Raw genomic sequence first — 23,369 nt, forward strand, 5'->3', positions numbered from 1 at the left:
ATATGTTGTCCGTGGCTGGTTTTGCCGTACCAGTGCAGAGTTGAGTAGTTCTGATGAAGACCATGTAGTGCCAAAGCCTAGAATATTTGCTATCTGGCCCCTCACAGAAAAAGTTTGGATTAGACAATGGCTGTATCCATGTGGAGTGTGAACATCAAGACCTGAGAAACCTACCATTCATCTTGATGTTGCTAACATTTCTGCAATGTTACCACTTAGTCCATCTCAATCACTGGTCCTCCGGCCTGGGCAGGAGATGCCCTGAGGGGACGTTCAGAAATGTGCAGGCACAACTTTTGTTGTTACAATGATGGGGACATCATGGGTGTTGAGTGGACAGGGACTAAAGATGTTAAACATCCCACAATGGATGGGACATCCCTGCACAGTGGAGAATTGTTCTGCCTCAAACATCAGTGGCACATCCATTGAGAAACAGTAACCAGACAATTACTGTGATGATTAATTTGAGGTATTGACTTGATTGGGCCATGGAGCCCAGATATTTGGTCAAATGTTATTCTGGATGTGTCTGTGCAGGTTAACTATGAGATTAACATTTAAATCAGTGGACTTTGAGTAAAGCAGATTGCTCCGCATCGTGGGGGTGGGCCTCACCCAATCAGTCGAAGGCCTTAATAGTACAAAGACTGACCTCCCTGAGCAAGAAGAACTTTTGCCAGCAGACGGCCTTTGGACTTGAACTGCAGCTCCTCCCTGAGTCTCCAGCCTGATGGCCTATCCTGTAGATTTGGGACTTGGCAAGCCTCTGCAGTCATGTGAGCCAATCAATTCCTTAAAATAAATATGTGTGTGTGTGTGTGTGTGTGTACACACACATCCTGTGGGTTCTGTTTCTGACTAATACTGTTACCCCAATTTTTCCGTTTCTGGTCTGAAAGTGGTTTTCAGCCTACCTAGTCCTGTGCTTTGCAAATTTCACCTCTTTTTCAAAATTTCACAAAATGCTATGACATTGCAAATTTCATCTTATCAAATGATAAAAAAACCTCTCATACGCCTGCTCCCAGGACTTTAATTCAACAATGAAGGGTTTAATTGAATACCAGTGCCACATTTGGTAGCTGCATTTAGGGAGTAAGGCAAAGATAAAATATAGTCTCTGTCTGCATTTATCCAAAATTTGGGGAAGACTGACAGGTACACAGTTAATGCCAGACCAGCACCGAGAAGCCTCTTCACAGGGGTACAAATTGGGGCTTGAGGAAGTGCTTCTCATAGGAAAAGATCATAACTCCAATCAATGCAACTTTGACACTGACAAAACCGATTTTTATTTTCCTTTTCCCTTCTGGGCTATTTCTCTCCCAGTCATTATAAGGAAAAGCCATGAGCTTCTCTGGTTTCCCAGCAAGTCCAGTAAGAGACAAGCCCTGGGTCCACATTCTGATCTCTGAACTCTACCAGCTTCATACCATGAGGATCTCTCCCCAGTTCAGCTGCTGAAAAGGAAGATACTAACCACACTGGCTACACATCCCATTTTTACCCGGGTGTGGCAGCTTCTCCCTTACTTCCAACCACTCGGTTCAGTACTTATACCAGAGTTCACCAGGTAAAGGGTCGTAGGAGGAGGTGATTCAGCTGTAAGAACCACAGACATCAGAGATGGTGTTGCAGTCTCCTAGGGCTGCCGTCACCAATGACCACAAACTGGGGGGCTTAAAACAACCGTTTACAGTAAATCCCCTACATACGAACGAGTTCCATTCCGACAGCATGTTTGTAAGTCCAATTTGTTCGTAAGTCCAACAAAGTTCTCCTAGGTACCCAACTAACACAATAAGCTATGTAGTACTGTACTGTAATAGGTTTATAATATTTTCCACACAAATAATACATAAAAAACAAACATAGGGCTTCCCTGGTGGCGCAGTGGTTGAGAGTAGGCCTGCCGATGTGGAGGACACGGGTTCGTGCCCCGGTCCAGGAAGATCCCACATGCCGGGGAGCGCCTGGGCCCGTGAGCGATGGCCGCTGAGCCTGCGCGTCCGGAGCCTGTGCTCCGCAACGGGAGAGGCCACAGCAGTGAGAGGCCCGCGTACCGCAAAAAAAAAAAAAAAAAAAAAAAAAACAACAAACAAACATAAAAAATAAAACATTTTTAACCTTACAGTACAGTACCTTGAAAAGTACAGTAGTACAGTGCAACAGCTGGCATCCAGGGGCTGGCATCGAGTGAACAGGCAAGAAGAGTTACTGACTGGAGGAGGGAGAGGAGGTGGGAGACGGGAGAACGGAAGGGTCGTCAGCAATAGGAGACGGAGGGCAGGCTGCAATTTCCCTCACGCCTGACGTTGATGGAACGCGTGTTAGCATCTTTGAAAGTTTGCAACTTGAAGGTTGGCTCGTATGTAGGGGACTTACTGTATTTGCTCACAGTTCTGGAGGCTGGAAGGCTGCAGTCAAGGTGGCAGCATGGCCACACTCCTCTAAAGCCTCTAGGGGAGGATTCTTCCTCCCCTCCTCCAGCTTCTGGGGGTCGTCCGTCATCCTTGGCACGCCTTGGCTGGTAGACACATCACTCCAGTGTCTGCTTCCGTCTTCACGAGGCCGTCTTCCCTCCGTGTGTCTGTGAGTCCACATTTCCCTCTTCTTTTAAGGACACCAGTCAGCGGATTAGGACCCACCCGACTCCAGCATGACCTCATCTTAATTATATCTGCAAAGACCCTGTTACCAAACAAGGTCGCAGTCGCAGGTTGTGACTGGGGAGACACCAGTCCACTCACAAGAGCTGCAGACGCCACACATCCTAACAACCCACCAGAAGCCACGATGACCCCATGTAAAACAACTCTTTCCGAGGCCTGTGCAGCCCACATGGTGCTATCACAGGAGCCTCCCGTGGTACTCGGGCAGGGAATGGAAAACAAGTTGTGCTTTTTTTTTTTTTTTTTTGGCGGTACGCGGGCCTCTCACTGTTGTGGCCTCTCCCGTTGCGGAGCACAGGCTCTGGACGCGCAGGCTCAGCGGCCATGGCTCACGGGCCCAGCCGCTCCGCGGCATGTGGGATCTTCCCGGACCGGGGCACGAACCGGTGTCCCCTGCATCGGCAGGCGGACTCCCAGCCACTGCGCCACCAGGGAAGCCCCAAATTGTGCATTTTTCTTAGACGTTTGGCCGGAGGGAGCTGGTAAGTCTCTTACAACACTACCCTCTTCTCCGTTCTCCCCATGGACGAGGCTTTGCAGAGCGACTCTCGCGGGACCGTGGAAGGCCAGACGCTGTGGTCTGAGCAGCGGCTCACTTCAGTTTTCGAGCTGCGCACAGCAGAAGGCCCAGCATGGCAGTGGCCAGACTTGGGGGAAGGCCAGACTTTCTTGAAAAGCTGCCATTTCAGAAGGGAAGAGAAAAGTCCACCTTTTAGGGGGATAGGCACTGAGTAGCAAAGATTTAAAAACTTGGCTATGACCACAAAATGTCTGAAAGCAGAGGCTGTTTTGTAAAGACCAGCTTCTTCTTAAACCACCAGGCCATGCTACAGGCTCTCGGCAGTATCTGAGCTACGCCGTGGAAGTGGCTGGCGGCTGGCTTTGGGAGCTGCAGGGGGTATCACATGGCCCCTTCTGGTACCCGCTTGGAGAAGGATGGAGAGGGAGAAAAGAACAAAGGTAGTGGGTGGGTGGGAACCTTTTCTAAAGGTGGTTTCCCTCCTTTCCCAGCTCACTGATACACAGGAGAGGAGAGCTCGGTGGCCTGCTGAGTATCTATTTAGGACAGACATACCATACTGTAACCAGAGCCACACAGACCTCCACTTCTAAATGTTCTCATGGCCAAGACACAGATTTTCACAACATTCCAAGAAAATCCTGAAATCGAGTCCTGTAAATGGGTTGGAATTTTTTTTGCCAAGGAAATAAGCTTCCACGCGTCAGAGGTGCATCTGTGTGGGCAGGTGTCTTGGGAGCAACGCAGTGAGGCCCAAAGCTGGTGGTCACTGCTGGGGGTGGCAGTGGGGGGCTGGAATGCTGACTGGAGAGAACGATTCAGCCCTGATGCCGAGACGGTGCTGGGCTGGGGCCCCAGGCTGGCTGATGGGGGAGCAGTAGGGTAAGGACTGAGGAATGCATCTGTCATCCCCGTCCCTTACTTCTCAAGGGAACTGGCGGCATTGTCGTGATTTCCCAACTAAAAAATCATGTTGGAGAATATTTAGTGTTTTATTAAAGCTCTTAGGCTTTAGAATGTTCTATCGATGGTGAAATGTCAGCTAAAAAATCCCTATCAAGTTATTATAGGAAATTTATTCGTGCCTTAAACTTGAAAAATAAGGGCCTGCGCCTCCCAGCAAAATCTCTGCGTTCCTCCTGTGGATAAATTATCTTAGAGTCTCAAACTAAGATAATGGCGGGCTCACTGGCACCTACGCTTATTAGAAAATTCATCTTCTTTTCATGTCCAATATAATCAAGCCAGCCACACCCCACCCTCAGCCAGCCTGGCCTTTCTTTCCCAATTCCAGAGCCTACTCTATACGAGAACATGTGTAATTACCCTGGTGGGCTCAGAGCCTGTCTTGAAATAAAGAGCATCAGGACCACAGGGGAGTGACTCAGACCCGAACTGTGCATCCTGGCTTGGCACACGTGCGTCCTTCCTGTCCTCATTTATTAACTCTGGGAGACACTGAGAGCTCCCCAGGATGGGGTGAAGGCTTTGCAAACATTCCTGCCCCAAGGCCAGCAAAGGCAAAGGCGGGAGAAGCCGGGCCCTGCACTCCCCCGTCCCCAGCCCAGCCCCTTTGGAGACAGAAATGCAGCCCTGACCATTCCGGTTGCCCTGGATTTCACCAACTCCATGTGATGGCATCTGGAGGACGCTGTGATATATGGTCCCTTCCAGAGAACAGGATACAGATGCGTGGGGGAAGGTAACCCGAGAACAGTGCAAGAAGATGCCCTGTGCCCTGGAATTCCACACATAAATTACAAACCACAATTTCCAATTTGAAGGGAAGTATTGTCATTTCTCTCTTTTGCAAACTTTGGCCTTTGGGACTCAAGGTAAGTTTGAGAGGAGTGTAGCTTTTACCCTGAGATAACTTTTTCCCATTCCATTTCAATCATCTGCTGGGTCCCCGACAAACAGGGAGTATGTCGGTCTCGGTGACTAGGTCATGAGCAGAGAGGACCTTGCCTCTACCGCCCCGGCACCGCCAGCCACAGAACCCTGGTGTTCGTGCGTGATCTTCCTGGGAGCAGAGGAGTTTGCTAAGGAAAAGGGAGAGATGAGATGGTACACACATACTAGATGATGTGGGCAGATGCCCATGTCATTGCAGAGACCAAGCCTGAGACCAACCAGGGCACTCGGCGGGGACCGTCCCCCTCCCCACACTGTTCCGTCCAGTGTCACTCACTGTCCTGAATGTACCCTCTCCCTCCTCGCTGCTTCCACCCTCCCAGCTCCAGGGAGCAAGGTGCGAGCCTGAGCACACCCAGTACACCCCACACGTGAGGGCTACAGTCTCTATCGCCCTCTGTGTGTATTTCTTTTCATTGCCTTTGTACAGAGCAAACAGATGGCTTCAAATAATAGGTTGGTTTCCTGCACATCTTGCAGGAAATCACGTTTTGGAAAGCACAGATCCATCTCTTGAAACTTCATCTGGACACAGATAAATGGTGTGTGTTGTGTGTGTGTGTGTGTGTGTGTGTGCCAAAAGGAACATTCTTAGGCTAAATTGTTTAGATATCTGTGTTCACCCAAACTTTTGCAAACGAGGGACTGAACTCAGGACTTAAACTTTAATGATTTAGTAAATAATCTAGGAAGTTTCCCAGTTTGCGTGGAAAGTGGATTAGGCACCCTCCCAAATGACAAATGGGAAGGGACATCCCCATCACTCGATTGCCTGCTCTGAGATGCGTCCATCCTGCTGCCCCTGGAGCATTACGTCCAGGACAGTAGAGCGGTAACATGACAGTATGGGGAGGCACGTGACCTCAACACCGGGGCCTGACTGCCCTCCACAAGCACAAGAAATCCTCCTGTAGCTCCATCCCGCCCCCCACTTCCTCAGCAGTGCAAGCTGCTGGCAACATTCATCTGCCTTGAATTTTACGCTGCACGAGGGAAATAGGAGAGCCAGTTACAGTGAGAACTAAGCTCCCCTCCCTTCAGGTGAGGCCTCACGTGACCGTGGTGGAGGCCCAGTAGCCAGGGGAATGGTCTGCCTGATGCCATGCAATAGCCGGGATCATATACCCAGAACCTGCTGGACCTGGGCCCACTAGGGCGAATGCAGTCACTTGGCGTTCAAATGTCACATTCAGGCGCAGCCACTGGCCACTTTCTGGCAGGACCAGTAGGCACTTGGTAGGACGGGAAACAGGACCCGTGTGGAGACGTCCTGTCCCACGTCGTCTGCACCAGGCTGTGACACACAGCGGGACTGGAACTGGGACCCGGGGTGAGTGAGGGTCCAGGACGCCCATCTTTTCTCACGTCATTCTGGCGCGTGCTGGGGACGCAAGGCACAGATGCAAGGTGCCCTCGCTTTGGCCCTCCCTGGGCTGCTGGGCCACCTTGACTCATGCCCTTGGAGTTCTGGGCCCTTTGAGAGCCTTCTTCATCTCCTGCTGCCCCCGGAAGCTGCTCTGTGGACCTTATACAGCTGTACAGAACCCTCCACCTACACGCAGGAGCTCTGTGAAATATGCGGAGAGTAAACGCCAGGCCCTCCTTGGCAGGGCTGCCCAGACCACTCGAGAATCAATTAAGCGCTGACTCCTAGTCAAGGCCCGATCCTGTGACCTCAAGAGAAATATGAGACGGAGACCCTGAGGTCAAGGGCATGTGGTTGTGCACAGAGACGGAACCGAAGTACACAGAATGAGTAGCTGCTGGTCTGCTGAAATATGCTAGGGGAGTTGGGGGGACAGGAGAGACTGGTGGGCTTCCTGGAGGAGGTGAACACTGAGCTGAGCCTTGAGGGATGAAGACACTGAAACTAAGGGGGGGGGAGAAAGAGGAGGATCTGGGGCTGAAGGAGCAGCACAGTGGTCAGGGGGTTGCTGCAGGTGGTCAGAGGATGGAGAGGAGCCCCCAGGCCGAGGCAGGGAAGGCAGGGAACAGCAGAGAAGCTGGCATGAGGCCAGACTGAGGGGGAAACTTGGCAGAAGCTTTGAACGGTGACTTCCCGAGCAGACAAGTGACAGGCTGGGGAGGGTCGGGCCAGGTCTGGCAGCCACATGTGGGGTGCCCAGAGCAAAGCAGACAAGAGCAGATGCCCTCGGGGTGGAATCAGGCCCTGCTGGTGAGGGGCCACCCACAAGATCCCCAGTATGACCTCCAGCTGCACACTGTCCTGCACGTGGAGGGTCAGGCCCTTGCAAGGTGTGGGGAGCCCCCAGCATCATCAATTTCCTTATTGGGAATTGTCTGCTGCTGAAGGGTTGTCGCATCTTGAAAACGTGAGCTGGGGCCGCTCTCTGTGCCCCGCCCCACTTCCACTGTGGGCCCCCAAAGCATGGCCTGTGGGCCAGAGGGAAGCAACATCACGAGGGAAAAGGAATGTTTATTTTGGCCCATGCAGCGTCCCCTTCTGACCTTTCCTCTCCTCAGTGCTGTCCCTTCCACTCAGGTATCCAAAGGCCTCCTATTCTTTCCTTCTCAGAATCACAGATTTCAGGGCTGGAAGGAACCTCTGTGGGAATCACCTGGCCCAGGGGCCAGCAAACTCTTACTGTAACGGGCCAGACAATACATATGTTAGGCTTTGCTGGCCACACAGTCTCTGTTACAACTGCTTAACTCAGCCCTTGTAGTGTGAAAGCAGCCATGATGACACAGAACCAAAGGGCATAGGTATGTTCCAATAAAACTTTATTTACAAAAACAGGCGGAGGGCCGGGTCTGGCCCACGGTCCTAGCCTGCCGCCCCTGATCTAGCGTTCACTCTCATTTCACAGATGATGAAGCTGAGCCCTAGAGAAATGGACTGACTTGACCAAAGACTCAGAGATCTGAAAGTCCAGAGGGACCCATTGGGATGTTTATATTTTCACTGAGGTAGAAAAAATAAAAACAGATGAAGGACTTTATTAGTATTTTTCAGGTGTGTTCATTCAAATCAACTTTAAGTTGATGAACACACCACACTCGTGAGGCTGGCCTGAGCAGTCATACCTGAGACAGACTTCACTCCAGTTTGATTTTGACTAATCTCTCCTCTGGGTCTGACCATCACCTACTGCGTAGTACAATCCATCTCACCTCCAAAGTCAAACAGGCTCCTTCTGGGCATGGCGGGGCCAATCCACTGACCTCCTGAGACATGGGACGTTGATGGACAGAACCTTGGCTCTGAGGACCACTGGAGAGGCGCTGGGTTTCCCCATGCTCCAAGTAAGAGCCCCTTATTATTGTCACTGTCACCTCCAGGGACCGTGCACCCCAAATAAGAGGAAAGCAAACACTTTAAAAGGGAAAACTTGGGGATCCGTATTCAACAGGCAATGCCTAGATGGTCCAACACACGAAGCTGAACTGTCCTTCCTTTCGGACGTGATAATTTCATCTATTCGGACCACCCTGTCAGCATGTCAGATGTAAAATATTACACGTGGAATAATGAAAAATTGCCAACATCTCACCACCATCTTTTGATTAATGTGTAGGTCCGCAGAGATTGATCAGTTTGTTTGATTTTGTTACTTGGAGTGACTGATGGCTATTTTAAAAAATACTTAGCTTTAGAGCTACCCAACATGAGATAATTTTCATATGCCTTGCGTAGCCCCATCCAGAATAATTGGACTTTATTGCCTTCCTTCCATGCATGAACTGAAGTTCCCCGGAGAAGCAAAACAGATTCGGACTTTGTTGCTTTAATATTTCCATGTAGATCAGCTGCCGTATTCATAGAGAGGCTTTGACCAGATGGCCAGCCAGCCTTGTAGTGACATTTCCCATTTCCCGTCTATTACTCACCGATGGAAAATAATGTGACGTGAATTCCCCATTTTGGGTAATATGTGGTTATATCCTGTTGTACCTGCACTGAAGATAAATGACTTATCATGCAATAATTTCTTCACTCTCTAGGGAGAAAATAGGAGAAAAAGCAGTTCACCATGTTTGGCAGGAGAAAGTAATTGTCACTGCTTAGGCATTTACCAGGACATCTCAATTTAATTTCCTAATTTCTTTTCTTTCCCTCATTGCTTATTTTTCTGTTACTTGGGGGGGGGGCACTTATTTTTGCTGCTTAAAACATTTAAGCTCAGGTTTTAGAAGGGATCCTCAGACACCTGGTTTTTGTCCCATCGCTGGGACATCTCTTTTCCAGACACTGGTCTGACGCAGAGCTGAGATAGCAAAAATCAGTGGAAAATAGTCCAATTTTATCATGTAAACGGACTCGAATGGGCCAGCAAAAATTTTTGCTTTTTAAAATATTAGTTATTCCTCTTCATGGTTTGACACAATGTTGTCAATATCGGTAAGATCAGCCTTGGTGGGCTTCCCTGGTGGCGCAGTGGTTGAGAGTCCGCCTGCCGATGCAGGGGACACGGGTTTGTGCCCCGGTCCGGGAAGATCCCACATGCCGCGGAGCGGCTGGGCCCGTGAGCCATGGCCGCTGAGCCTGTGCGTCCAGAGCCTGTGCTCCGCAACGGGAGAGGCCACAACAGTGAGAGGCCCGTGTACCACAAAAAAAAAAAAAAAAAAAAAAAAAAAGATCAGCCTTGGTTTTCAATTTCTCTCGCCTCAACCTCAGGAGGTAAATTTTTTTAGTTATCACTCCCTTTAACTATTGCTAAAGATGAGTAACTAATAATGATAAACTTACTCATAAAGAATATATAATTAAAACTAACATTTCTTCCATCTTTAACATGTGCCAGGCTATGCGGTAAGAGTATTCCACACTTAAGTCATGTAATTTTCACCACTGTCCTTTGGGGCAAGTACTATTGATATTATTTACCATCTTTTTCCAGGTAACATAAGGGAAGCTGGAGAGGAACCTAACTGCCCAGGTCCCACGGCTTGAGTGGGATTTGAACCCACAAATCTGATTTCAAGCTTTTAACCTCTGTGCACTGGGAAGCCAAGCGCTAGGCAGCCCTTCTTCCTGGAACACTTTAACCTTTCCCTACTCAGAAAGAAGGCAACTTAGTTACTTCCAGGTTTCTGCTCGTCCCACTGGGCTGCAGGTCTCCTCCTGGCTGCTTCTCGCTGGAGAGCTGAGCTGGGATTCCTTCCCCATCAGCCGATCCTGAAGAATGTGGGTCCCCCGAGCTGTCCATCCATGCAGGGAGCATCTGTCCCTGTCCTGTCCTGGAGATGAGTGATTCACCCTGGGACCCATGTTGGCTGCTGGCAAATCGATTTTGCTCAGTGAAATAACCTGCACGTTGGAGATGGCAGAAGGTTCTGGAAGCAGTGGAAGGTTCTGGAAACGGCTTCCGCTCTCCTTCTCTCCCCCATCTCTGCCACAGGCAGAATGTGCTCCAGAGTGAGCCTCAGTGTTGCCATGGCCCTCCATCCATCTAGCCCAAAGAGAACGCAAGCCAGGCTGCGGCTGAGAGCAGCCTTCAACAACAGAACTCAAACAAAGAAGGTCACCTGCGGGAGTTTACCCCGTTAGTAACACAAGCCTTTTACAAACTCATTTGTATTCATCCAGACGGCTGTTTTGGCTAGAAAGAAATGCTTCCTCCTCACTAGAATTACAAATAATTTGAGTAGAAAGCTCCAGGCAAGACATATTAATCATGTTTGAAAAGATGTATCTTTTCATACAAAGGGTTTTCTTAAATAGAAAAGAGCTCCCTGATATGTACTTACGTCTAATAGTGGTTGCTAACTCAGAATGAACAGCTTGCTTTGTTTCCTCATCTCATTCCCACCTCCCCTGCAGGCAAAAATTCAAATCCTTATCGCATATATGCACGCCTGTAATCACAGTCTTCCTTGGTAACTTGCGTGAGGTTCTCAGGAATCAACAACTACGGAGATTTTTCCATAATATTTCCCCTTATCTCTTTTTTTAAATAAATTTTTATTGGAGTATAGTTGATTTACAATGTTGTGCTAGTTTCAGGTGTACAACAAAGTGAAGAAGCAGTTATATGCATACCTATATCCACTTTTTTTTTTTAAGATTCTTTTCCCATATAGGCCATAACAGAGTATTGAGTAGAGTTCCCTGTGCTATATAGCAGGTTCTTATTAGCTATCTATTTTGTATATAGTAGTGTGTATGTGTCAATCCCAATCTCCCAGTTTATCCCTTCCCCCTCATCCCCTGGTGACCATAAGTTTTGTTTTCTACATTCGTGACGCTACTTCTGTTTTGTAAATAAGTTCATTTGTACGCTTCTTTCAAGATTCCACATATAAGTGATATCGTATGATATTTGTCTTTCTGTGTCTGACTTTACTATTTCCCCATCTCTTATTTCTATTTGTTAATCTAAAAAATTAGCCTCACCTGATATGTGAAATATGAGATCTAGAAATTTTCCCATAATATTTTTCTTATTTCTTATTTATATTTGTTAGCCTAAAAAAATTAGCATTACCCGACATCTGAAATAAATATAAAGACATGCTTTATGCGGAGCAAGATACTGCTGTACAGTTTTGATATTACGTTAGTGTCCGAGCAATGCCAGCTAACTGTTCCCTTCCCAAGGACCCAGCATAGTAAGTACCTGAGCGGGCGGCTCCCAGGGAGGTGGGTTTTGATAGGAAGATTTAAAAGGTTAGCACCGCCTTTATTAGTTTATGCTGCACCCTGCATTTCAGTTAAAGATTAAATCTTTGCATCGGGCTTTTGCTCAAAGGCCAGTTTGGGAGGGATGTGGAATTTTTTTTTTTTTTTTTAAACAAACCCTCCTAGATAGAGCCGGGTTTATTTTTAACAGGAGCAGAAGCACCGTGGGAACTGGTTTGCAGATTCCATTTCGGCCACAGACTGTTCTGCAAATGAAGAAGCAGCCTTCAATCTCCTTGATGAAAAGAGCTTCGGGGGCTCTGAGGGGACTATCCCCCCTGCATGGTGATCCTGGCCATGGGAGGGTCTGCGGCAACCCTGCCTTCTCCCTCCCTCACCTGATGGGGCAGTTCCCTCCCACATGCCCCGCCTCGGGCAGGCCGGCCCACCTTTATGAGCACCTACTGTGTGCTAGGGCTTGCACATGGCTGCAGGGATCAATAAACATAAACGTCCTCCTGGTCTTCACAGAGGTAATTTGGTGAGGAGACAGCACAGAAACAAATATTGATTAGGTTAGGGTTAGGTTCATTATAATTAAGGGAAGTCCATGTGACGATAAAAACGTAAGTAAAATCCAAGTGATAACACATCCAAATGTAGGTGACAGAGTGTGAGGGAATGAGGAATTCTGAGAGGTGGAGGGGCAGGGAGAGCCCCCAGTGCCGCTGATGGCTGACAGAGCTTTGAAGGGGGCGCTCTTTCAAACAGTGGGAGGAGACTATGTTTTAGATGCACCTGGTGAAGTCAAGGAAGACAGCCTGGACGAGGGGAGATGGGAGACCAGAGCAAACCTCCCAACAGCCCAAATAAAGAAGTAAGGGCTAAATCTATACACATGAACATGGAAAGATCTCCAAGACAGACTGTTGACTGAAAAGTCAAGATGTGAAACAATTTACATTAAAAAAAACCCCACAACACTATAAACAATACTATATGTATTTTAGGGGTATATATGAGAGCCCCTGGCTGTAAATGCAGTTTTAAAAGGTCTCTATTATGTATGTATCCCAAAGCAATAACCAGTCTCTAGGAGAAGCAGGAGGGAATTAGGATTGGGGGGTGGGGTGTCTGAGTGGACTGTAGTTTTTCCCTGTAATGTTTGTTTTTCTTTGCAATTAAGGAGAATATATTCTGTAATACCTACACAATTAGAATATACTTTTTAAAAATTAAATCAATAATCTGTTTACTTTTCATTATAACACATGGCACTTAAGGATATTACATTATGTCCATCTACGTCTAGGTTTGGTATTCCTAAGTCAAATGGATTCTGGAAAAACAGAATTACTGATCCATAAAACCTAGAGTTCACAGAGTCTAATTCCCTTCTTTTACAAATGAGGAAACGTGGGTTTCTTGGGGTCTTTTTACTTATAAGCCCAGGAAGAAGTAGGTAAAATAATTCATGGAAAAGTCATTGTTGCCTTTAAGTCCTCCAGGCAGCCATGAAAACTACATTAAAATGCTTTTTTTCCACCACAATTCATTTGCCCAGCCACAAAAGCCATTTTCTCTGAAAAGCGTTGCTCGAGTACAAGGCTTGAGTGTTAACATACTAGCAATTGGGTCAGGAGTCAGCAGGTTAAGTTCTGCCCAGAAGCCACCATGTGACCTTGACGTAAGCCAACCTCAGTGTCTCCATCCCAGCACCAGGGATTTTCTGAGCCCTCCGGGGATACTATTACTCCATTCACAGCAAGGATGGGTGGGGAGGACATTTATCTGTGAGGATAAAATGCTGACCTTAAAAAAAATGGGCTTCAAACTTATTCCAAAAGTGAGCTTCTAATCTAACCTTGCATGTGGTGGAGCTGAAAAACACAAGGGCTTCTCTGGAGAATTTGGTGAGAAAGAGAAATCAGTATTTTGACTAAAGAAAATATTTAAGTTATGATCAGAACTATATTTGTCTAGAAATGAAAAAGGGTTTTCCCCCCTTAAATAGTCACAGCTGGCTCTCTGACCATATAAAGTTACCATGCTGCCCGATGACTCAACTCCCCACATCTGTATTGGTGATTGACATAATGTATTCAGGGCTATCGAACTCTTTGAGTCACAACACCCCTGTTTGATTAAGGTTTATTTTACTAGCACCGAGAGACTCACACGTTTAACATCTGTGGTGCCGCTCCTGAAATTCCAAGCCATAAAACCAGTAAATTCAGCATGGTCTGAAATTCCAGAGCATAGCAACCAACTGTCCAGAAAACGCATTCGGAGGGGCTGGTCGGTAATGGAGCGGGGCTTATCTCAGGCGGGACCGCACATCTGGCTGCACCTTCCCCAAGCAAGTGTGGGACGAAGGAAGCTGGGGCGCCGGAGTCCAGCTGGGCACAGAGGGCCGGGGAGGGCTCTGCTCTTTGCCCTGCAGTGGGGTGCCTCCGGTCACCTCTTAGGTACTGGAGCATTGAGATGGGGCACGACCACTCATACCCCGTGTACTGAGGCTGTGTTCGAAGATGCTCACAGCTTACAGTCATGGACTCAGCTCTGTGTCCAGCACGGGGCAGAGTTGAGTAAGGCCCACTTGTCTCTGGAGTATCACGGAGTCTTTAAAAATGATGGGTCCACAGACATTGAGCCATCGTGGGAAAATACTGACGACGGTCAGACTAAGCCAGACAAAGATCAGAAGGAATCCGGGCAGCAATACTGTGGTAATAAATTGATAAAACCTGACGCGCACGTGTAACCCAGGGCCAGAGGTGAACACAGAAAAAGAGTAGTGGTTCAACTTACTAGGGTGAGTGTTTCTTTCAAAAAAAATTCCAATTCTAGGGCTTCCCTGGTGGCGCAGTGGTTGAGAGTCCGCCTGCCGATGATGCAGGGGACACGAGTTCGTGCCCCGGTCCAGGAAGATCCCACATGCCGCGGAGCGGCTGGGCCCGTGAGCCATGGCCGCTGAGCCTGCGCGTCCGGAGCCTGTGCTCCGCAACGGAAGAGGCCACAACAGTGAGAGGCCCGCGTACCGCAAAGAAAAAAAAAAAAAAAAAAATTCCATTCTATTAATGGAAATGCATAATTTTATACTATATTATTGGAAGTTATACTGATGAAAATTAATCCTGTAAAGACACAATCCCTGCTTTTTAGCAATCCCAAAGTCCTGGGGGAGACGTGGGAGTGACGTAGGAATACAACACCAGGTCAACCGTGAAAAGGGTTATGATAGAAACATAGGACAAACCCCTGGGGGGAGCTAGAGCAAATCATGAACTTCAAAGCGCTTTGACAAGCACAGGATGATATAAACATATGGCTTCCGGGCAACTCACAGGACCACATCTTCCAGCGCGGCTGACACCCAGAGGTCCCTCTTCTAACTGAATATACATTGTGCGTTAGGTGCAAATGCATGAGAGAGAGACGGATCATGAGAGCGCTATCCCACCAAGACAACCCACAGACTCCTTCCCGGCCAAGTGCAGGTATGGACAGGCCTGCCCAACGTCCTACACCAGGAGCGAGCAGCCTCTAATTTATCTGCCATCGCCAGCCCCAGTGTCCCGTTTTCATGATGCCACCCAGCTCTGGGTTCCTTCATGCTACGGCCCGTGTCCTCGTCCCTCTCCCAACACTTAATATTTCAATAACATGATACAACGTTAGATGTGCTGGCTGCACCTCAGCCAGTAACAGCAAGAGGAAATGCCATCACTTTCCCCCGTCGATGACGGCAGAATTGAACCATCCCAAGCCAGGAAGTGTAGCAGGAAGCCATGCACTTATTGTATATATAATTATAGCCATAGAATTTATGTAGGATGTGATTATAGCCATGTGATTTATGTAGGATGAAAAGGAGGGGGCGAAACGATAGACTGTCCAAAAATAGGGCAGCAGCTAATTAAATGGCAGTACATCCATTCAATAGAAAACCACTTATCTATTTTTTAAAAATGACTTTGTAAAGGCGATGCAGTAATAGAAAAAAAGCACATGATACAAAATTAAGTGAGAAAAGATACCATACAAAATTATATACAGATTATGATAATAAATATAAAAAATATCTTTAAAGGCTGGAAAGGAATACAAATATAGATGTGTTTACACATATACATCTAAGTATAAATACATGTATAATCACAAGTTGGATTGTAGAAGGGAATTAACACATGCACTGACAGAGGATGGACGGTCTCCCTGAGCAAGTGTCTTAGTCGATTTTCAGAAGTGGTGGGATCATGGGGGATTTTTTTTCTCTACTGCCAAAAATTTATATGATGTCATATATAATATGTAATTGCAAAATTATCATGTGAGAGAGCACGCACTTTGTTTTCTGGCAGACACTTTCCAAAGTTCAAATGGACAAACTAAACCACACAGGTTTTGAGGGGCACGCTTGGCAGCTAACTCACCCTGGTGGCCTGGCTGGAGGTGGAGGCAGGATGGCCTCAAGGGGGTCAGACTGAGGCCCTCGCTCCTCACGAAGACTGGAGAACGGGAACCCAGCCTCACTGTTACAGCTTCTCTAAACACTTTCCCAGGGAGGGAGGGAAGCAGCGTGGCTGTGCTGTTCAGAGCTCTCGTTGGGCACTCAAGCAGAAGGAAAATAATGTATCAGAAAATCTTGGTGGAGCTTGTAAATTAAGCTGTGGCTACCTCCGCGCACAGGTTGTCAGATGTCAGGGGTCTGTCCATCTTGGGGAACCCACAGCTAGCCTCTCAGCTTCATCCCAGAGGGCCAGCCTTACACTTGCTATGTTTCTGCCCCCAGAGTCCAGCTGGGATGGAGGGTCCAGCTGAGACCCGTCTGCTACGGAGGACCTGTCACGGGCTGGCCAGCAGAGACAGTAGGGAACTGAGGACAAGAGTCAGGGCCGGGCAACTCACCCATCCTCAGGGCGCGCCAGCTCTCTCCTTGTATTAGGTTAGATTCAGACATCAATGTACCTAGACTGGACTCACTTTAAAAAATGACTACAGGGCTTCCCTGGTGGCGCAGTGGTTGAGGGTCTGCCTGCCGATGCAGGGGACACGGGATCGTGCCCCGGTCCGGGAAGACCCCACATGCCGCGGAGCGGCTGGGCCCGTGAGCCATGGCCGCTGAGCCTGCGCGTCCGGAGCCTGTGCTCCGCAACAGGAGAGGCCACAGCAGTGAGAGGCCTGCGTACCGCAAAAAAAAAAAAAAAAAAAAAAAGACTACAGTGAGTTACATTTTAATGCTGTGTCCCCAGCTTTGACTGACTGTATTACAGAAGCAGCTCAATGACGAATATTCCTGAATCATTTTATGGAGCTATTAAAGGAGCTGCTCATTACTGTTTGATGTCATTTGTCTAAGGATCTATGGGACAAATTATTTTTATAAATCTAGGGTAAGTAAAGCTCATATTTCCTGAAGATGATTTTTTAAACTTTTTTCTTTCATTTGTGCTTTGGCAGCCAGAAACTCAAAGTTAAAACCCACGTCTCGTCCCACTAACAACACTAATATGTGTTTATGGCATATTGGCCCCCTCTTTCCCCACCACCATCCTTCTACATACTAAACACATTTTCTTTTATTCAACAGACTTTCTATTTCACTGTAAATGGCCTTCAATTCTTTCTAGGAGGAGACAGTTTATAAATAAATCTGCATAGCACCATATGTTGAGGAAATTGACCATTGGCAGAGACCCCGCTATGTACATTAAACAAGGTTGTTAACCTCGTTTAACCAAAAACAAATCCACAGCCAGGACAAATCCAGAAGATGGCTTTCTATACAACAACTGGACCAGGCAGTTCAAAAGTCAAAGCCATAATAAAAAAGGCTGAGAGACTGTGCTAGATTGAGAGAGACACAACAACCAACAGGCTGACCTTTGATTGGATCCTGGTTCAAGAAAAAAAAAAAAACAGCTATAAAAGACATTTTTGATGCAATTGGGAAATTTTGAATATGAACTGGATAGTAGATGATGTTAAAGTGAATTTTAATAGGTGTGTTAATGGTATTGTGGATAGATAGGAAAACGTTTTTCAGAGAGTGAACTATTTATTGTGAAGTGTCATGATTGTTTATAATATACTTTTAAATGGATAAGAAAAATGAAACAAAACGTGTGTGTGTGTGTGAGTGTGTATTATGCAGAGAGAGAACAAATATGGCAAAATGTAAACAATTGCTAGCTACAGGCAGACAGTTCATTGTACTCATTCTTTGATCTTTGCTGTGTGTTGGAAAATTTTCACAGTACGTTGGGCAGAGATATACAAAACTCTAACACTTATAGATCAACCAAAGATGTTTTAAACCTGGTGGCAAATCCTTTTCTGGAATCCCAGCTATCCCAAACTTAAACAATTGGGGCAAACATTAAGGGGGATTCAAGGAACACTCATAAATTTAGCAAGAAAAAGGGAAAATCACCACCACCACAGTTTCACCATTGTCACAGCGTGGAGGACAGATCGTGGGTCTCTCGGGTGGTCCAATAAGACACATGCATCAGAATCAGGATGCTACAGTTCCAAAGAAGCTATTTCTATTAAAACCTATTTATTTCCATAGTCTGCATGGACAGGTTTATTTCACATGTGCAACCCAGCCAGAACCAAGACATTCATGGACCTAGAACTGTGGCCATCACCCAAACCCAAATATGGGCACAAGTAGAAGCAGGAGGAAGCCCCTGGCACCTGACCACCAGCACCACTTTAAAGGCTGCAAAAGTCCCAGTTGTGTCCCTCCCAGTTCCACCCCACACACGGAGGGTGGCTGACCTGTGAAACTCTCCGACCTGAGCTTTTAACCATCGATTTGGAGCCAGACATCTTACGTTGATCCCACTGCAAACTGATATGAGTCTCTGTTGCTACTCATATCAATCTAAGGGATGCCGAGAATGAGCTTTGAATCATTTATTCATCTGTTCAAGAACATCTGTTGAGGGGACTTCCCTGGTGGCGCAGTGGTTAAGAATCCGCCTGCCAGTGCAGGGGACACAGGTTCGATCCCTGGTCCGGGAAGATCCCACATGCCGCGGAGCAACCAAGCCCGTGCGCCACAACTACTGAGCCCGTGTGCCACAGCTACTGAAGACCGCGCGCCTAGAGCCCGTGCTCCACAACAAGAGAAGCCACTGCCATGAGAAGCCCGCGCACTGCAATGAAGAGTAGCCCCCGCTTGCTGCAACTAGAAGAAGCCCGCGCACAGCAATGAAGACTCAACGCAGCCAAAAATAAACTACAAATAAAATTAATTAATTAAAAAAAAAGAACATCTGTTGAGCACCTACTATGTGCCAGGCACTGTGGCAGATGAGAACACACACTTGTGAATAAATCAGATAAGCTTCTTGTACTCATGGTGTCTAAGGTCTAGTGGGAAATATAAGTAATGAAATAAGCAAACAAATGTGTGTGTTTATATGTATTTTATAAATATATCTAAATACAATTGATTTGTTCTCAAAAGAAAATACATGGGGTCCAGTTGAATGATGGCTTTTATCTCTTCCACTGATGTTGGACATTGGGTAGCACCACCCCCTGAAATCCCATCCCTTTCTGCATGAACGAGAGCAGGGTGGGCAGCGAGGTTCAAGAGGGTGTCTCTGTGGAAAGGACTTGAGGTCGAGTCCTAGAGGAGGGGAAGGAGGGAGTCAGCGCAGGTGAGAGCTGGGGGAGGAGGGGGCCAGGTGCAGAAGCCACGTGAGGTGGGCCAGGTTGGGTGGAGGAGAATGACCCGAAATGCACCTGGAGAGATGACATCAGGTCAGATTTTGTATGGCACTAAGCAGCTTTGCATTTATTCTAAGTGGATGGCGGTCCACTGAATCATTTTAAGCAGTGGATGGACATGACGTGACTTAGGTTTTATTTATTTTAAAATTTTTATTTATCTTTACTTACTTATTTTTGGTTGCATTGGATCTTAGTTGCTGCGCACGGCCTTTCTCTAGTTGTGGCGAGTGGGGGCTACTCTTTGTTGCGGTGCGCAGGCTTCTCATTGCGGTGGCTTCTCTTATTGCTGAGCATGGGCTCTAGGCTTCAGTAGTTGTGGTATGCAGCCCTAGTAGTTGTGGCTCGCGGGCTCTAGAGCGCAGGCTCAGTAGTTGTGGTGCACGGGCTTAGTTGCTTCACAGCATGTGGAATCTTCCCAGACAAGGGCTTGAACCCGTGTCCCCTGCATTGGCAGGTGGATTCTTAACCACTGTGCCACCAAGGAAGCCTGTGACACGTTTTAAAACACTATCCTGGGCTTCCCTGGTGGTGCAGTGGTTGAGAGTCCGCCTGCCAATGCAGGAGACGCGGGTTCGTGCCCCGGTCCAGGAGGATCCCATATACCGCGGAGCGGCTGGGCCTGTGGGCCATGGCCGCTGGGCCTGCACGTCCAGAGCCTGTGCTCCGCAACGGGAGAGGCCGCAGCAGAGGGAGGCCCGCGTACCGCAAAAAAAAAAAAAAAAAAAAAAAAAAAAGTCACAAGTACAAAAAAACTATTGAAAAGTTTTGTGTGTGTGTGAAAGTACAAGAGGCAAATAACAAAAGGATGGAAATAATCATATCTGAGTCTTAATTCTAAAAGAATCTGCTTTGATTGCAAACACAAAACTTAGCTCTCAGCTTCCCAGCAGCCAAAGAAAAAAGGGAAATGTGAGCTTTGTAGAGGTCATTGTCTAATAACAGGAAGCTTTCTGGCTTAGGTGGAGAAATAAAACTATGTTTATTCTCTAAAGCATTTTTATCACTACATAGCTTCTCTAAGGGCCAATGATCAATATGGCAAAAAGTTTTGTCAATAACAATTTTCTTTTTTGGCCGTGCCACACAGCATGCGGGATATTAGTTCTCCGACCAGGGATCGAACCTGTGCCCCCTGCAGTGGCAGTGCAGAGTCTTACCCACTGGACCACCAGGAAAGTCCTCAAAAACAAATTAACACAAAATACAAAGACTTTCTATATAAAAGCTAAAAGACAGCCCAAATGCCCAGTTGAATGTGCCACAGGGGGCATTGGCCAAGGACACAGGTCTTCGGGTTTTGTTTTTAATGGTGTCACTGTGATGGTTATTTTGGTATCCGCTGATTTAAGTAGTTTCTTTTGTCTTAGGATGTACATCTTTTGTGAGTCTCTCTCTCTGAAGATGTGTGTGTGTGTGTGTGTGTGTGTGTGTACCTTTTGAGAGTTAGTTGCATACTTTCTAAGACGTTTTAATAAACCTCACACACTCCCCCTCCCCTCCCCCATCAGGAAAATTCCAACATCAGTTGCTTCGGGAGAGCAAGCCTCACACAAGTTTCCAGACCTTTTCCGTATCGTAAGGGAAATAAAGACGCATAAACTCCTTGTTTCTGTCCTTTGCTCAACTGACCGCCCTGTGACAGCCAGGGAGCCTCCTCTTACATCACAGCCTACTTCTTGGGGCACCCCGGGGACTGTGAGCTCCCTGGGGCCAGCCTGAACCAGATTCCATTCTAAATGACCCGAGGCTGGGAGAGAGAAAAGCCCCGCCCCCCACCCCGGCTGAGTTGAATGCACACAGGAGGCGCCTGGGATGGCCAAGCCCCTGGCACCCGAACTCACCCCTCCTGGGCGGCTTCACCCCGGCTCATGGCCGTTCATGGGTCTGCAGCTGGGTACAGTGGCGCCCCGTCCCCTCCTCTTCCCTTCTCGGAAGCGGTCGTGAGCTCCGGGGCAGTCCCGGGGCGCTGGGGCCTCAACGGCCCGCAGGTGGCCCTGCACGCGTGCTGCGCGGGATGAATAATTGACTAATTGAGGCGGCGGAGTGGAATTACCGCTGCGGTTGGGTCCCGCGCAGGCCACCCCTGTCCTGCGGCTGCCGGGGCCGCCAACCTGGAGAACACTGCTCTCTTCCGAAGACGCCCTTGACCGCTCGGCAAAGTGCACTGTCTTCTGGCTGGGAACACATTTGCATACTGCATTTCAGGTTCACAGGTGTGCGCATAACAGAGAGGATTAATGAGCACAACCTGGCGGGAGGGGTGTGAAAACGCCGCCCCCCCACCCCAAGGGAGGGCCGAGGGACCCATCTGCTGGGGCTGGAGTTGCCCTCTGGGGTGGAGGGAGCCCCAGCTTCCAAACTGAGGCGCTCAGAGAGCAGCTGGCTGCTCCTCTATTCTCTGCCCTTTTTCATTCGTTTAAAAAAGGTTTTTTAGGTGTGGACCATTTTCAAAGTCTTTATTGAATATGTTACAATATTGCTTCTGTTTTATGTTTTGGGTTTTTGGCCCTGAGCCATCAGGGATCTTAGCTCCCCTACCAGGGGTAGAACCCTCACCCCCTGCATTGGAAGGGGAAGTCTCAACCACTGGACCGCCAGGGAAGTACCTTTCATTCATTTTTTTCCCCAACAGGTATTCATTGAGCATCTACTATGCGCCAGGGTTGTGTTGGGAGTGGGGGAGGATACAGCTGAGAACAAAACAAGTCCCTGCTTTCATGGAGCTTCCATGTGGTGGGGAGGGGAGACAGACAATAAAGAAATAACATAGTGTGGGGGGGGGGATGATAAGAGCAATTACCCAGAAAGGGCAAGGAGAGTGATGGGAAGTTATTCAAGATGCTGAAGAGATACTCCTCTCAAGCTCTTCTTGGATTCTTACTGTCATTTAATAACTATGTTATTATTTGCTGATCCTACTTATCAAGCATGATGATAAGTGATTTTATATATATATATATTTCCACTCCTTTCCAAATATGTGATGAGGCCAAAAATAACCTAATATGCATTAAAGCGCTTTGAAAAGTAAAGGAACACCCCCATCACACGGTGTGACTCCTTGTTCTTGCCTAAATTTCTAGTTGATTCCTAATGAGGGCCAGAAAATGCATGATAATTGGGACCATTTACTAGGTGAGGAAACGAAATCACCCAAGGGTCCCCAACCTGCCAGCAGACAGGTGGCCTGTGTCACCAGTCCCGCCTGCTATGCTGAGCTGCACCTGCTCTGGCTGTGATCTAGTGGCCAGGGGACCCAGTGGGTGACACTCGAGAAGACAGTGGTCACACCAGCTCCTGACTCCTGCCAACCAGGTTTCCATTACAGGTGTGCTGCCTACCAGCCGGGTGGGCAGTGGGTGCCCTCCAGGAACCAGTGGGAGACGGGCAGGATCCCACTATGCCCTGGTCGGGTCTTGCAGTGGGTCCCTCTCTGCTTCCATCCATGTCTGTTCATGAGATGGGCAGCGCTAGGGACAATGGCCTTTTCTCGGAGTCAGGGGAGCCCGGGAATCAAGCCCCTTAGTGCAGAGCCAGGGATCACCCAAGACCCCCGAGCACCTCGACCCCATCCACAGGGCAGGTAAGGCTGGATTCTGGGCGTCCTAGAAATCTTAGCGCCCCCGACATGAGAACAAAGTTCTCCCAGGACCCCGGAAGTCATCCCTGCCCCACCACCTGACCGTTTCCACAGGAGGATTAAGAGGGGTTGGAGTTGGGATTTGGAAAGAGCAGCACGTTTGAAGCTTGGGAGCATCTGGACTTTGCTGTGTGTAACCACAGGCAGCCATTCCCTCCCCCTGGAGTGCACCCTCAGACGCCCAATAAGCCGAAACAAAATTTCTCCGTGTTTTACCCAAATACGCCGTGGACTTTGGAATGAACTCTTACTCCTTCCTGCTGACCCGACTGCAAATTAGCTTTT

The 23,369-nt window shown here is 48.0% G+C and overlaps 1 protein-coding gene across 1 annotated transcript in view; it reads right to left on the reverse strand.

Annotated features, from left to right (window-relative positions):
• Positions 1–21,382, reverse strand: part of CLDN14 (claudin 14) — a 75,287-nt gene extending 53,905 nt beyond the window's left edge. Inside the window, exon 1 of the mRNA XM_082654988.1 lies at positions 21,286–21,382. The gene's annotated coding sequence lies outside the window, so the exon portion shown is untranslated. The remainder of the gene's footprint in view (positions 1–21,285) is intronic.
• Between the last annotated feature and the right edge of the window lie 1,987 nt (positions 21,383–23,369).

Source organism: Grampus griseus, assembly GCF_964374135.1.
Source record: "Grampus griseus genome assembly, chromosome: 5".
In the NCBI taxonomy this organism is placed as follows: domain Eukaryota; kingdom Metazoa; phylum Chordata; class Mammalia; order Artiodactyla; family Delphinidae; genus Grampus; species Grampus griseus.